A 13,182-nucleotide genomic window follows, 5' to 3' on the forward strand; every position below is an offset into this window, starting at 1 on the left:
TAAGCACTCTTTTCTAGTAGGGGCTGGGGGCACAAGGAAAAGTAATGTCTTCTGGACAAAGGAAGAAATTACAGTGATGTTTAGAAAATGAAAATCCCTTCCTAGTGTAAGCCCAAACTTTCTACATGGAAGCAGGCTCTTACTTGTAGTTACTACATTCCCAAAAGTCAGGAGAACCTGCTTGGTCCCTTTCCATATGACCGTGGCAAAGCATGTAGTTTATCTGTGGAGCCCTAAAATCTCGCAGGGCCCCAGCGGCGAGCAGAAGCCCCCAGCTGGAGGCTGCAGCTGGGCAGGGCGCTCCTGCACCTCGCCAGCCCGGCCGGCTGCTCCCGGCGCAGACCCGGGCCTGGGAGGGGGCCGAGGGACAGGGACCATTAGCAACCCGGGGAGGCAGCACTTGGGCAGTCTGTATTGTACATGGGAATAAACATCAGTACCGCAAGAAAAAAGAAGGATGCTTGTCTTGTAGAAGCAAGATCACCAAAATGGCAGAGCTAGCGTGTTTGTTCAAGGAAAAAATAAAATCAGCAAACAAAGGCATGGCAGTCCGGGTTTATTGTTACCTCCCGTGAAGGCTTCACTGTCCTTGCATTGTGCACCCTCCTTTTACACGAAGGATGTGAAATTAAATTTCCTTTCTTCTGCAGGACTATTAGCAAGCTGCTCCTGAGTCCCACATCAACGCACACCTCTTGCTGGAAAACGGCTGCCAAATTGTGAAGATAAGAAAACAAAGCAATCAATTCCTGTTTAAAATGATCAAATAATAGTTAGCAAAACATTTTTTCTGGCTGCCTTTTCAAACTCCTGCTGAGATAAAAGGTGTGTGTGTGAACAAATCTGAAACCTCCAAGACACAGCTTTTGTGGGAAGGTTGGGACGGTCTTTTCAGGGCTTCCTTTTTATTTTTCTGATTTTTAGAAATACAGATTAGAACAGACCAAAGAAAGGCATGAGGCACCCTAAAAGGAAAGCATGAAACAATATTTAAATGATGTGTGACTTCACTCTGGCCTGGAGGCACGCTGAATTCATAAAGCAAGTCCCCCAGGGTATTTCACAGTGTGATGGCACACAGCCTGCTTCCCTGACAGGTCATTATTGCATATCCTGCTGGGCTCCAGTGCACGGCGCGCTGGTGGCCACTCTGCCTGCCTTCGTCTCAGTGTAGCCCCTTAAATATAAGCAGAGGACTCTGTCTTTGCAATCCCAAGTGTCCAGGCAGGCTCAAAGGACGACAAGTGATTGATTTGCGCTACAGGACAGAGCTGTCAGAAAAATTGCTCTCGAGTTCAGAAGGCTTGCAGTCAGGCGCCTGGCAAAACCTTGGTGTACGGCAGGGGCCACCGTGTGGGGCTGGCTTACTGGACTGCTCCTGTCTCACTTTATGCAAGATAGCGTACTCTGAGCGGCTGCAAGAAATTCATTAAAAAGGGGGAGGGAACAGAACAGCAAGCAAAGAAGAGTAGGAGGCCCAAAAGTAAAATGAATAATAGAAATGCATTAGGATGGATGAAACTGTGAGGAGAAAATACTTCATTAACACACATTTTGTGGGACATTATGAAGGCACAGCTCACAGAAAAACTGCCCTTCTGTGCTGCGTGGTGTTTCTCAGATGAGAAAATCCGGGGTTGGCACGCAGGCTTTGCACTGCAGTTGCAAGACCTAGGCTGGCTCCTCCTAACCCAGAGGCACCCGGAGGGATTGATGGCCTGGGAGAGTGCCAACTCCACCCCCAGCCGTTTTTCTCTTGGACAGTAAGAAATTATCGTCTGACCCTGGCCCATGTTCTGCCCAGTCAAGTAGCAAAGCAGTAGCAGAGTGAAAGAAACCCGCAGATAGCTGGAGATTGGGCTGAGTTTGATGATCCAAGCTCTTTATGGATTTGAGGTGACTGGATGTTCACATTGCTTGTGCAAACTATTTGTGAATAAATGCTTGTTAAGAGTGGCTGATGCTTATACAGATTTTGAGAGTAAACAACTCAGATTTCATGCTTGAAAACTATTACAGCTATGAAAGTTGTTAGGGATACATGGATAACGGGAAATATAATTTTACTTCTCTCCAGTGAAATATCCAGCCTTCTGGAGACATTATTTGAAGGCTTTCATGTATGCTGGTTATTTAGATCTATTTGCATTTGGATTCAGAACCTGAACAATAAGTCTTCTGGCAGCATTAGTACACTCCTAAAACTAAATACCAGTTTGTAATAATAGATAGACTCCTGGGTCCTCCAAATCCATGCAAATGCATGGGCATGCCATAAGGAAAAAACAGAATGACCAACTTTTATGCTAGATCACTAGGATTTGATTTTTGGCCAGTTAAAATAATTCTTCAAATGCACTGTTGTCTTCCTGTCACTTTTCTGACCGATTGGCTCCTTGGAATTACTTACTTTTTGGAACATGGTAAGAAAACAGGTTCAGTTAGCGTTACAGTGGGAAGTGTAACTCGTGATCTTATTGTTCTTATTTTAAATCCGTATGAACTTTTCTTATAATGGCAAAGCAGAAAAATGGGCGAATCAATAAATGGTGCTTCAGTATTACTTAACACGATTCAGGAAGAGCTGCTGAGGATAAAAAATAGCTAGAGGCAGCCTTGTAGTTGTTACTAATCTACCTTGTGAAATCTTCACCTCTGTACTTTTTTTTTTCTTCCCTTCTTTCTTTCTTCTTTCTCAGAAATAGCCTCAGTCAGTTTATTGATTTGTTTTCACCCCAGATTTTAAAACAGTAAAAGTAGTTGTGACTCCTGCTTTGACCAGACAGCATCACCTTGACAGCACTTGTAGGTTTGAATCACAGCTACCTGTTATGTTTGGAAAAGTCCTTAGGTTATGAAGGCCTTGATAGATGATCAGGTGGGAACATCAGAAATCAAAGCTATTTTACTGCACTCATTTGCAACACAACAGTATGCATCAAAGGCTTTATGGGAGCTTTAATAACAGCAGTTTCTTGGTTCAGCGTTAGTGTTTTTAAGCCAGCAACACAGTAATATGAAGAATGAGAAGGCAGAGGATGTAGAGGGCAATTATTTATCAATGAGGATTAAGGAACAAGTGAAAGGGTGAATGCATTTATCATGTGATGACATAGCTAATCAATGCACACTTACCCTCTGTTTGATCTGCTTTACTGAGTTAAATCCTACTGCTTCCCTCTGCAGGTACAGAGGGTCCCTTTGCGGCGCAGCCAGCCTGGTTTTGCTACAGAAGGGCAGAAAATGGTGGATGGCAATACAGGGATACATTGCCAGTGCACCGCACAAAGCTCAGTTTCTGCACTTGTTCGCGTGGTAGCAATGACCAGCAGCACAGTGGAAGTAAGCAGATGAAGAATTTCTGATTCTAGAACAGAGATTGATTTAATGCTCAGACACAAAAATTGACCAGACATTTTTATTGTAGCCACTGAGCTACAGAATGATGGAGTAAAACTGCAGGCATGCCATGTCATGACAGGGATGAAGCTTCTCTGCCTCAGTTTTCCCCACCTGTAAAAGGGAGTTCATCTGCAAAGTTTCTTGGCATCTAAAAATTTTAAATGTTCTGTATAGATCATGCAATTCTTCTTTCAGGAGACTGTTCCTAATTAAAAATGATTCCTAGTTAGGACATTTTCCTTCATGCTCAATTTGCTTTTGTAATATTCCATTATTTCTAGTTGTATCTCTCAGGCCTGTCTCCTAAGTTCCTCTCTCAGCATGGTGATAGTTATCACACCACCCTCTGTCAATATTCAGCTACATTACATAATTCTCATAAATGTTCCTCATCAGTCAAATTGCTCTGGTGCTTAAACATTTGCATTGCTTTTTTCCCCTAAGCTCAATATCTCACCATCTATCACTACCCTTCATTTATAGCTTGTCAGCCAATTTTAAATCCATGAGATAGTGCTCATTTCCAAACCAGCTGAGATTAATTTTTCAAGTATGATTTCTGAGGTATTGCATCTGATGCTGGATACAAGATCCAAAATTGCTCTCTGTTACAAATTTGCGACCCCCGCTGTAGTCGCCCTGTGTTCCAGCACGTATGTCTAGGATCATAATTTCACTCATTGGTGTTTATTGCTCATGTTTCTGCTGTCAGCTGCTTACTTTCCTTTTTTTCTTTCTTTTTTTTTATCTCATCTCACTTCCATTATTTTCCTAGGGATTGTAATGTGATTTACCAGATGATAATTTCCACGATTACTCTTTATTCATCTTCTAAAGTTCAGTGTCATCCAGCCATCTGGTGTCTCATTAGTTCTCCAAAAGCCCTAGACTACAAAGAAAAAGAATTACTCACATGGCTAATTTTAAGTACGTGAATTCTAATGATGCAAAGGAGACTGCTCATATTTTTTAAACTAGGCATATAGATAACTCTTGCAGGACCAGATTGTAAAATATATTCAGAAGATTTCTTTGGTTAATCCCATAAAGTAATTAGCATGAACTCTGTGGTGTACCTCATTCACAAGTGCCAATAGGCCTGTATTAAAGTTCTCCTTGCATTTCTTGACTAGCTTTTTATCAGTCACCTAGGCATTAGATTTTTTGACCATCTGAACAGGGGTGTAAATCAGTATGTTACCTTGAAGCATATCAGTGTTGATGAGTCATGCATTAAGGAGGATCAGAATCAGATGTCAAGTCTTCATCCTTCCTTAATTAGCCATTTTGCTTTCTCCCTCATAAAGCTAGAGACTCTCTTGCCAGCAGTCTGTTTGGAATTAGCATGATCAAATTTTTCATCTTCTTCCTTTAATAACGACTTCTTTTTCTCTCTGGAACAACTTGTCCTCACTGGTGTGTGTGTGTGTATGTGTATAAATATATATACGTATGTATGTATTTATATGTATGTATTTCTGTATATATGTGTAGATGTATAAAACATCATCTTATTCCTCTTGCATCCTGCAACCAGAATTTACTTTTTCTACCTTTGAAAAGTGTTACTGCAAAGGAGCAGCTCTTTTCCATACCATCTTTCCTGACTATATCCAGGAAACACCTTTCAATTTGTTAACGCACTGCTCAGTAAACACATCTACACCATACCAATTTTAGAGTGCCATTATTAAGCACAAATCATTTTGTGAAATGCAACTTGTTATTGCTATATATCACAAATAACCTTCAAACGCCCACTCTCTGAAATTGTGACTCATCAGTCTGGCATCTCAAATTCCCTTCTGCTAATTACAAAATACTGATCTTGCTCATTACCATCAGAACAATAACACCTAGTTAGGAAAAGAATACTGCTTCTGGCAAACTGCAGTGTATCGTGTTTCATTGCTTTCTGTCACTTAACTTATTCAATCACAGTTAGCACATTGCCAGTTTTCCACACTCCTCTGCAAAATCCTACATGTTCCCTCGTAGGACCCTGATTTCAGACTGGGTGACCTGAAATATGCAAGTCCCTCTGCCCTGAGCGACTTGCTCCCAAAATACATGAAACTTCAATTCAGCAGTGGATGATGCTATAAAAGGCCTGCCTTTGAGGTTTTATTGCAGGAAATAGGGTCAGGAAAATGTCAGAAAGATATTGTAAGGGGCCAAGGGAAGGAAATCAAAGGCTTTAGCATTGTCACATTATGTGCAATGTCAGATGGGAGCGGGAACGACGTATTTACTTGCACTACCATGAAATTCAACCACGAAATTTTTCTGAGACTTTTACCAAGTTCCAGGCACAGTGTGGTTGCTCATAAACAAGAAAGACAAATCTAGAAATCAAACTGGAAATCAGGAAGCCTGATTATTTGTTCCCAATATGTAGAGCACTTTCATTAATAAATGTTTCCTGTTTAAGAAAATCGATGATTGCACCTCTCAGACTCACATGAGAAGAGTTTTAAGCAGAGTGGTATAGCAAGGCTTTCAGTGGAAAGTTTTGCCAGTGACAAATGCCACTTCCCCCGAATGTCTCTAGAAGCCTGTTGATTTTACTGTCCTCTACCTCAAATGTGCTCACAGCGCTGCCGCCTGGCTCGCCCTGTCTCCCCCCGTACTGCTGCCAGGGCAGCCTGGCCTCCAGCCTCCGGCTTCCTCCCTATGGGGGAAACTCTCTGTTTTTTCCTACAGTGGGTGCTCCTGTGACTGCTCGGCCCTGCTCTTCATCTGAGCCCCCAACTGAGGAATGTTTAGAGTATGAGGAGGGAACCCCGGGTTTCAAAGATCAAGCTAGACACCTTGGATCAGTTTTGAGAAGGAAGATGAGGACACCTCAAAAAAGTGCAAATGAGCAGTATTTGACCTAATTACTACCTGCCAGAGTGTAGTCAAAAAAGAAACCGCAGCATGTCAGAGCTCCCAAATGGACTGTGCCAGGCGTGTGGGAGCCTTTTAATCATGCGTAGCTCAGAACAGCCTCAAATCTCCTTCCCTGCGTAGTGTGGGATGAATGCCGCTTGCTCTTAACTTCCCTTCTAACTTATGCAGCTACCTCACGCTAGCACTGTGGTAGCTCAGATGTGGATTTAGCTGTGTATTTTGCTAAGTGATATAGGAGGATACCTTTTTAACCTCCTTACTTATGGATAAGTAAAGCAAAGAGAAATCTTTCTCCCCCCCCTGCCCCCCGCCCTCCCCCAGGTAAGTCTGCAAGTGAACTACTAATTGAATTTTCTGAAACCCAGCAAGTGTCTTAACCACAATGCTCTTCTTCCTGAAAAGGTATGTCCTCCAAACCAGTCATTAATTGATAGCAAAAGTTAATCAGAAAAGGTTGAGGCAAATTCACCCACCTAAACTGATCTGAGGCACCAGGGAGTAGGTTCAGGATTGCTTTAACTGCTTTTTTATTATTTACTTGTTATGTGTATTTTGATTTTGCACAAGAGTCTGCATCACAGGCCTCTCACGGGAGACAAGTCGCCAGTCTGGAGGAGACGGACACCCCAGAGATGATTTTCCCAGGAGAAATAGAAAGGTTGGCCATACTCTGGAGTTGGAGCTATGTGCAAATTTTAAAAATCAACAAAAACTGCTCCCCTTAGAGCAAAACAAAACCATGCCATGGCCCCAACAGGCTCTTTCAAATGACGAGATTTAAATTGCCATGTTATTCCTTATTTAATCACAGTCCAGCCAAGAAATGATTAATGATAAGCAAGTGTTTGGTCTAAATATCAATAGTTAGTCCACTCTGCAGAGTTGAAAGTTTACATATTTGACTGGCTGTGAAATAAATGCTGGAATGAATGATTTCCACAGGTCAGAAAAGAATTTACATGTAAACATGATGACAAAAGAAAGCAGCTGCAACTTTTTTGGACTAGCTCTGGATTAAGAGCACAGTGAATTCGTTTCAGACTTAGCGTAACTGATATGGCAGACCAGCATGCTCTGTGGGATAAGAAAACATAACATCTCGGGAAAGAAGGGACTTCAGAGGAGCCAAGTCAGTTCAGGATCATTTAATTCAAAATCTCCACATAATTTCCTTTTATTTAAACCATTATTAAGAAATATCCTTCAGCTTATCACATGCGAAGCATAAGCTTCCTTTGGTATTAACTTTGACACATACAGAGCACTTGGGGGATTATATTAATTTAGGTGATAGTACCTGTTAGTGAGCATTTGATTGCCCACAATGCAGAAGGATTTACTCTTGTTATTGATTTGTTGGCAAATATATTGGGTGGAAATCCCCTGGTATTGCTGGTGGCTGCAGTTCCAAATTTTATTGGATTTGGGCTCAATTTTCCTCTGTGTTTAAACTTGTGATCGCTTTATATAAAAAGAAGAGCTGTAGAGTAAGGTGAGAAACAAATGCTTGTTTTTATTTTGCTGAGGAGGAGAGCTGCCTTGCCTAGCTTTGTCCCTGGCTGTTGATTGCATTAGTCTGGCTTTTGTCATGGTCACCCTTGCAGCAGGCAGCCTGCTGGGAGCACGTCACTGCATCCCACCAGGAAGAAGCTCTCAGCACCCTTGTTACCCAGCCCCCAGGAAAGCCCACCAGGGTTGTCTGTGTCCATCCTCTGCCAGGGCCCAGCACCTCTGTCCCCAAGCGCTGACATTTCTGGTGTCGCTCACAATGAACGCAGACCTGGGCCTCTGGGGCAGAGAAATGTCTCCTCTTCAACTGTGCTTTAAGACTGATTCATAAAACTTGATCAGAATTAACAACAAAAAAGGGAGTTTAATTAAACCCATATTGGGAAATGTCTAAGGAAATAAAGTGTTTCATTATGTTCTCTTATTATATCCTACAATATTCATCCAATTAAGGTTAGTACTCAAGTTATTTTTGAGATGTGGCATGAATGAGATAACCTAAGATATCATATGATTTCTCCAGCAGAGACATAATAGTTGAAAGTCATTTTTTCCAATAAAAATAACAGTGAACAGTGATATTAATTCATGGAAATGATACCACTGGGAGAAGTATATGACTTCCACTGCTGAATAATCAACAAAAGTAAATTAGCTTTAAGCAACAGAATGTGTGTGTGTATGTCTATGTCTGTGAGTGTAAATGACCTTGAGAATAAAGAATTGGGAAAAGCAAATTAAATACAATTTAAACATCATCAGAATGGTTTTTTTAATTATGTATTTTGAAAAGTAGCAAAGCAAATGAAGTTTGAAAAGTCTGCTAAGCAAAATGAATTGTCATTCTCTTCTTACACATTTCAACTAAAATGCACAGATGCATAGATCTACCTGAAACCTTTCCAAATTTCAGCTTTATCACGTGAAGAAATATGGTTCCTGGTACATTTCATCTTTACCCCAACTCAACAAAAAGGGGAGCAAAACAATAAATTTAATAAATCTTCAGTTTCTTATCCTTTGTCTCTCAGCCCTCACTGTCTCTTTCAAGCTGGCTGTATTTAAAGCGAAGGTATTTATCTGTGTTATAGATATGTTTTGATCAACCTTTTCAAGTTAATTTAAAACACTCTGAAATTCTTAACTTTGGAATTTCTTTTTAGCTGTGTTTATCTATTAACTTCATTTTTTTCTCTTTCTCTCCTAATATTCCTCCCTCCCAGAAGGACTATATTTTTCTAAAAGTATCTGCTTTTCACTTTCAGTACTTTTTTACTATTGAGTCACATGTGGCCAAGTTGCACTTTTACCTGTTCAGAATTAATGTGTTTGTTCAAATTCAGTGTCTTCAACTTTGAAAAAAACCCAGCATTTTCCCTCTTTTGCAGTCTATTTCTTACATGTCTTTCATGCCTATAGACTTCACTCACCTCTCTTCTACTTCTCTGCATTTCTTCAGAGCATTTTCCCTACAGGACTGTGCCTTGCTTCCACTTGCAGTCTCACCCATTTGGTAGCGGTGCAGCAGCTACAATTTTGTTTTCTGTGTTAAACAGGCTTAAATATGTGGAATGTGTTGTTAGGTGGAGGGAAGCTGCCACTTTGTGAAGCTGATTGACACAGGCTATTACAGAAAAATTGCTTACTTTTTGAAGACTTTTTATTTTTCAGTTGTGTTTTCAGTGCTTTATGTTTTATAGCTGAAAAATTGGAAATGCCTAATTAAGTGGTTGTTGTTCAGTTTAAGAATATCCTCCAATACTGCCTCTTTCTTGTTTGTTTGTTTTTTTTAAGATGGTCATTTTCCTATGAAGAGGTAGATAGAGATCCATGGAGCAGAATCATGGACCTACTGAAATCCTTGAGAGTTTTATCTTGACTTGAATGGAACAGGTATTTCTCCAACATTTTATGTGCTGCATATGCTGTGCATATGAATATATAGAGAGGGTATTTTTGTATATAACCTCAGAGCGGCTATTGCAAAATGATTGTATTTGGATTCTTACACACCTATTGTTGAGAGCTATTTTTAAGCACGGTTTAGAATAGCTTAATAGTAGAAATATGCACATCAAGAGAAACGTGAATTTCATAATCCTTCTACAGTCTCTAAGTACAGTTTGAATGATAATAAATGTATGAGACATATAATGAGAAGAAGCAAATTAGAGAAGGATCAGTATGGCCATTCTAACCAAACTTCATTTGAAGACACTGAAAGCTTAAGGACAGGGCAGCACAAAGGATACTGAAACAGTTGCAGCAAAACTTGCAGCAAAACTTGTCAGTATTTCAGGAAATCTTGAAAATGAAGGTATTATTACAGCAAGCTGTATTATAAGTGTCAAAAGATTTAATGTGCCCTTACATTGTTTTGGAGTCTGTTTCTTTACAGTAAGGAATATGGTGGGAAAATACAACCATAGTGCACTACAAGGCTTCTCAGAAAATTTTGGATGACTGTGCTCCACTGCCCTTCCAAATGCTCATCCAGAACAGCATCTTCTTCCGAGGAGTTGGCTATTATGGGAAAGGACTTGGAGTGAACCAAACTCCTCTTCTTAACCGAGACATTATTAAAAGTTCCTTTTGGTTCATGGAAACCGGCTAAAGGGAACCAGTCTTACTTTCTTCTGTATCAGTCACGCTACAAAAAAAATGTTGGGACATTAACTGAGAACAGAAGATGGGAGAAAATGGACAATGGAGATGGAAAGCTGAGTAGAAAGATGAAGCTAAATGGAGTCCAAAAGCTATGCACTCACTTTGCATAAGGCCGTGTATATATTGTGTGTGTAGGTATAGTCCATTCACATGCATATAGGCACATGCATTTTACACATTGAGTATAAATGTACATATATAAATATATATATATACACACACAATATAATACTCAAATATATAGAATACACTATATGAAGTATGTTATATATGATATACAGGTATCTAAATTGGGACTGCAGATAAGATACATAGTATATGACATAAAATACATAGTATGGAAGAATTAGTAACAGTAAGCAAAAGATATAGGTAATTAGAATGACAGAAAACTTTCTAATTGTAATGTGTAATGACAATCACAGCTTCATTTTTCAGGAAGTACTTTGAATGAGCTACTGGACATTTTAGAAAGGTAATAGTTAAAGTAATACTATAGAGTGGTGAAGTAGGAGATAAGCTCTAAACGTGCATATAAAAATATTCAGTGAGAATCTCCTCTTCCTTCAATATTTCCATATGTAAGTTCAATGTCGATTTGCTCTCCTTACACTGTAAAATTGATGTTTGCATTAGGTATGTCTCCATAATAAATATTTTCCCTATTCAGATAAACTCCAATACATTTAGATATAAAAAGGGAGAAGAATGATTATGTGAACAATTGATATAAAAAGCATAAAGTGCCATCTTTATAACTGTAGCTGAGTGTAGAATCAGCAATCAATAATCTGTTGTAAGATTGAAATGCCTTTTCAGACTATGAATTATCTCAAATAAATCCTGAAGTGTTCTCATTTATCCATTATATGGTATTATTTACTGAAAAATATGTAAATAATTTTGGATATGTATGATACATATGGTAGGTTCATTGTGACTATGCTGGATGACAGTGGGTAAGTAGATAAATGTGACAAGTGTGTCTTTCTTTGATTAGAACCTATGCCTTAGGTGCCTGTTCTTTGCAAGTGCCTAGAACTACATTTCTGCAATTAATTTAAATTTTACATTTTCTGTTACGGTTCCTGACAATAAGTCTTTTTAAGGATATTTACAGAAGATAGAGAAGCCTCGACATGGACAAAGCCATTAAAAAAAATCAAGACTATTGTTTGGAAATATTTTGTGATATTTTTGTCAGACTGATATGGAACATAACATCAGCAGGTGTTCTCCCAGCTGAAATTTTAATATCTCACATGCATTCCTACTGAGGACACTGCAGATAAAGAGCGAACCGTTGACTTTCATTAGGTCTGAATGTGATACAATGAAGACACTAATACATTATTATAACACCTAAGCGTGCTGAGGAAAAATCAAGAAGCCCATGGCACCATCCAGGAAAGCTCCCTCAGTAGCTGATTGCCAGCGATGGCGATGCAGTCATTTAGGTCAAAAGGTCTTTCTTATTTTTCATTTTCATATATCTGTAGGCTAGACAAATGACAAGTTTCCATTAGCAGAAAGTGATAAAACAGAGTTTTCTGTCTTTGCAGGCTGAGATTTGAAAAGTGAAAGTTTTCAGCCATACAACAATTGTAATTATTCCAAACTCTTGCAGATAGCTTGCCAGTGCAATGGGTGTTCCAAACTGAATTAATATCCTATTATGCTACATTCTTAATATAGCTGTGGATTTTTAAAGAATTTGAATCTTAGTAACCTGTATGTCATAAGTGGGTGGTTTTCAAATCTTTCTGTGTACAGAAGGCATGTTTGGAATAAAACCAACTTTGATTTACCTATAACTGAAGATGTACCTTAGGTTCATGAAGAATATATATATTAAAGTATGAGTCCTGCCAGAAATAGTCCAGCCCATCAAAAGAGACTACAGAAACTCACAGAATTCTGGAAGCTAGTGGATATATAGAGGGCAAAAGGTAAGAGTAACTTGTATGCTTTTCTTAAGGTACCGTTACTTAAAGCCTGGCAGTTGAACAATCATACAGATTTTTTTAAAAGATGATTGAATCAAAGATATAGGGAAGATTGATTGAGATGTTTTTGAAAATGAAATATTATATGTATTTCAGAATAAAAACACAAAAGAAAATGATGCTTCTAATCTATTTTAGCTTGTTGGAAAAACACATATTCCTAAAATAGACTGTCCTAAATTTGATACAGGTTTAGAAAATTGAACCATCCAAATGTATGTTTGCATTTTCGAATGTGCTAAGCTCCTAGGCACTACTAACTTTATCGTTGCCCGCAAAATTTACATTCTTAGCTGTCTCATATAGCCAGACGAAAGAAACTCTTACAAGTTGACAAATTGAAACAGAGCTGTATTTGATGCAATATTTGCTTTTTTTTTTTTGAGCAAACATTGTTCACAGATGGATATGTTTGTTTTATCAGAAGTACCATTCTATCAGGTAGTCTTCCTGCTACTTCTGCTATAATGATAATAATTATGTAGATTAGGAAGATGGAAACTATTTCATCTTTTGCCACAGATAATGTAATTTATAAATAAAACAGCAATGAACTAGCTACCCCCAAATCCGTAAGGAAGCTATCTTGTAAGTTGCAAACTTCTAATTTGCTTTGCTTGGTATAGTTAAAATATAGCCTATAAGGGACAACATCCATTGGAGTATTCAACACCAAGTGATCTTAGCTTGTGAATTCCTCATTTGT

General features: G+C 39.0%; 1 long non-coding RNA gene across 1 annotated transcript; it reads left to right on the forward strand.

Moving 5' to 3' along the window:
- The first annotated feature begins 620 nt into the window (after positions 1-620).
- On the forward strand, positions 621-11,312 carry LOC106499739 (uncharacterized). Its single transcript, XR_001295244.2, has 4 exons — positions 621-825; positions 3,187-3,342; positions 9,598-9,696; positions 10,202-11,312. It is a non-coding gene; the product is annotated as an uncharacterized lncRNA (long non-coding RNA).
- Positions 11,313-13,182: the final 1,870 nt, after the last annotated feature.

Source organism: Apteryx mantelli, chromosome 8, assembly GCF_036417845.1.
Source record: "Apteryx mantelli isolate bAptMan1 chromosome 8, bAptMan1.hap1, whole genome shotgun sequence".
NCBI lineage: Eukaryota > Metazoa > Chordata > Aves > Apterygiformes > Apterygidae > Apteryx > Apteryx mantelli.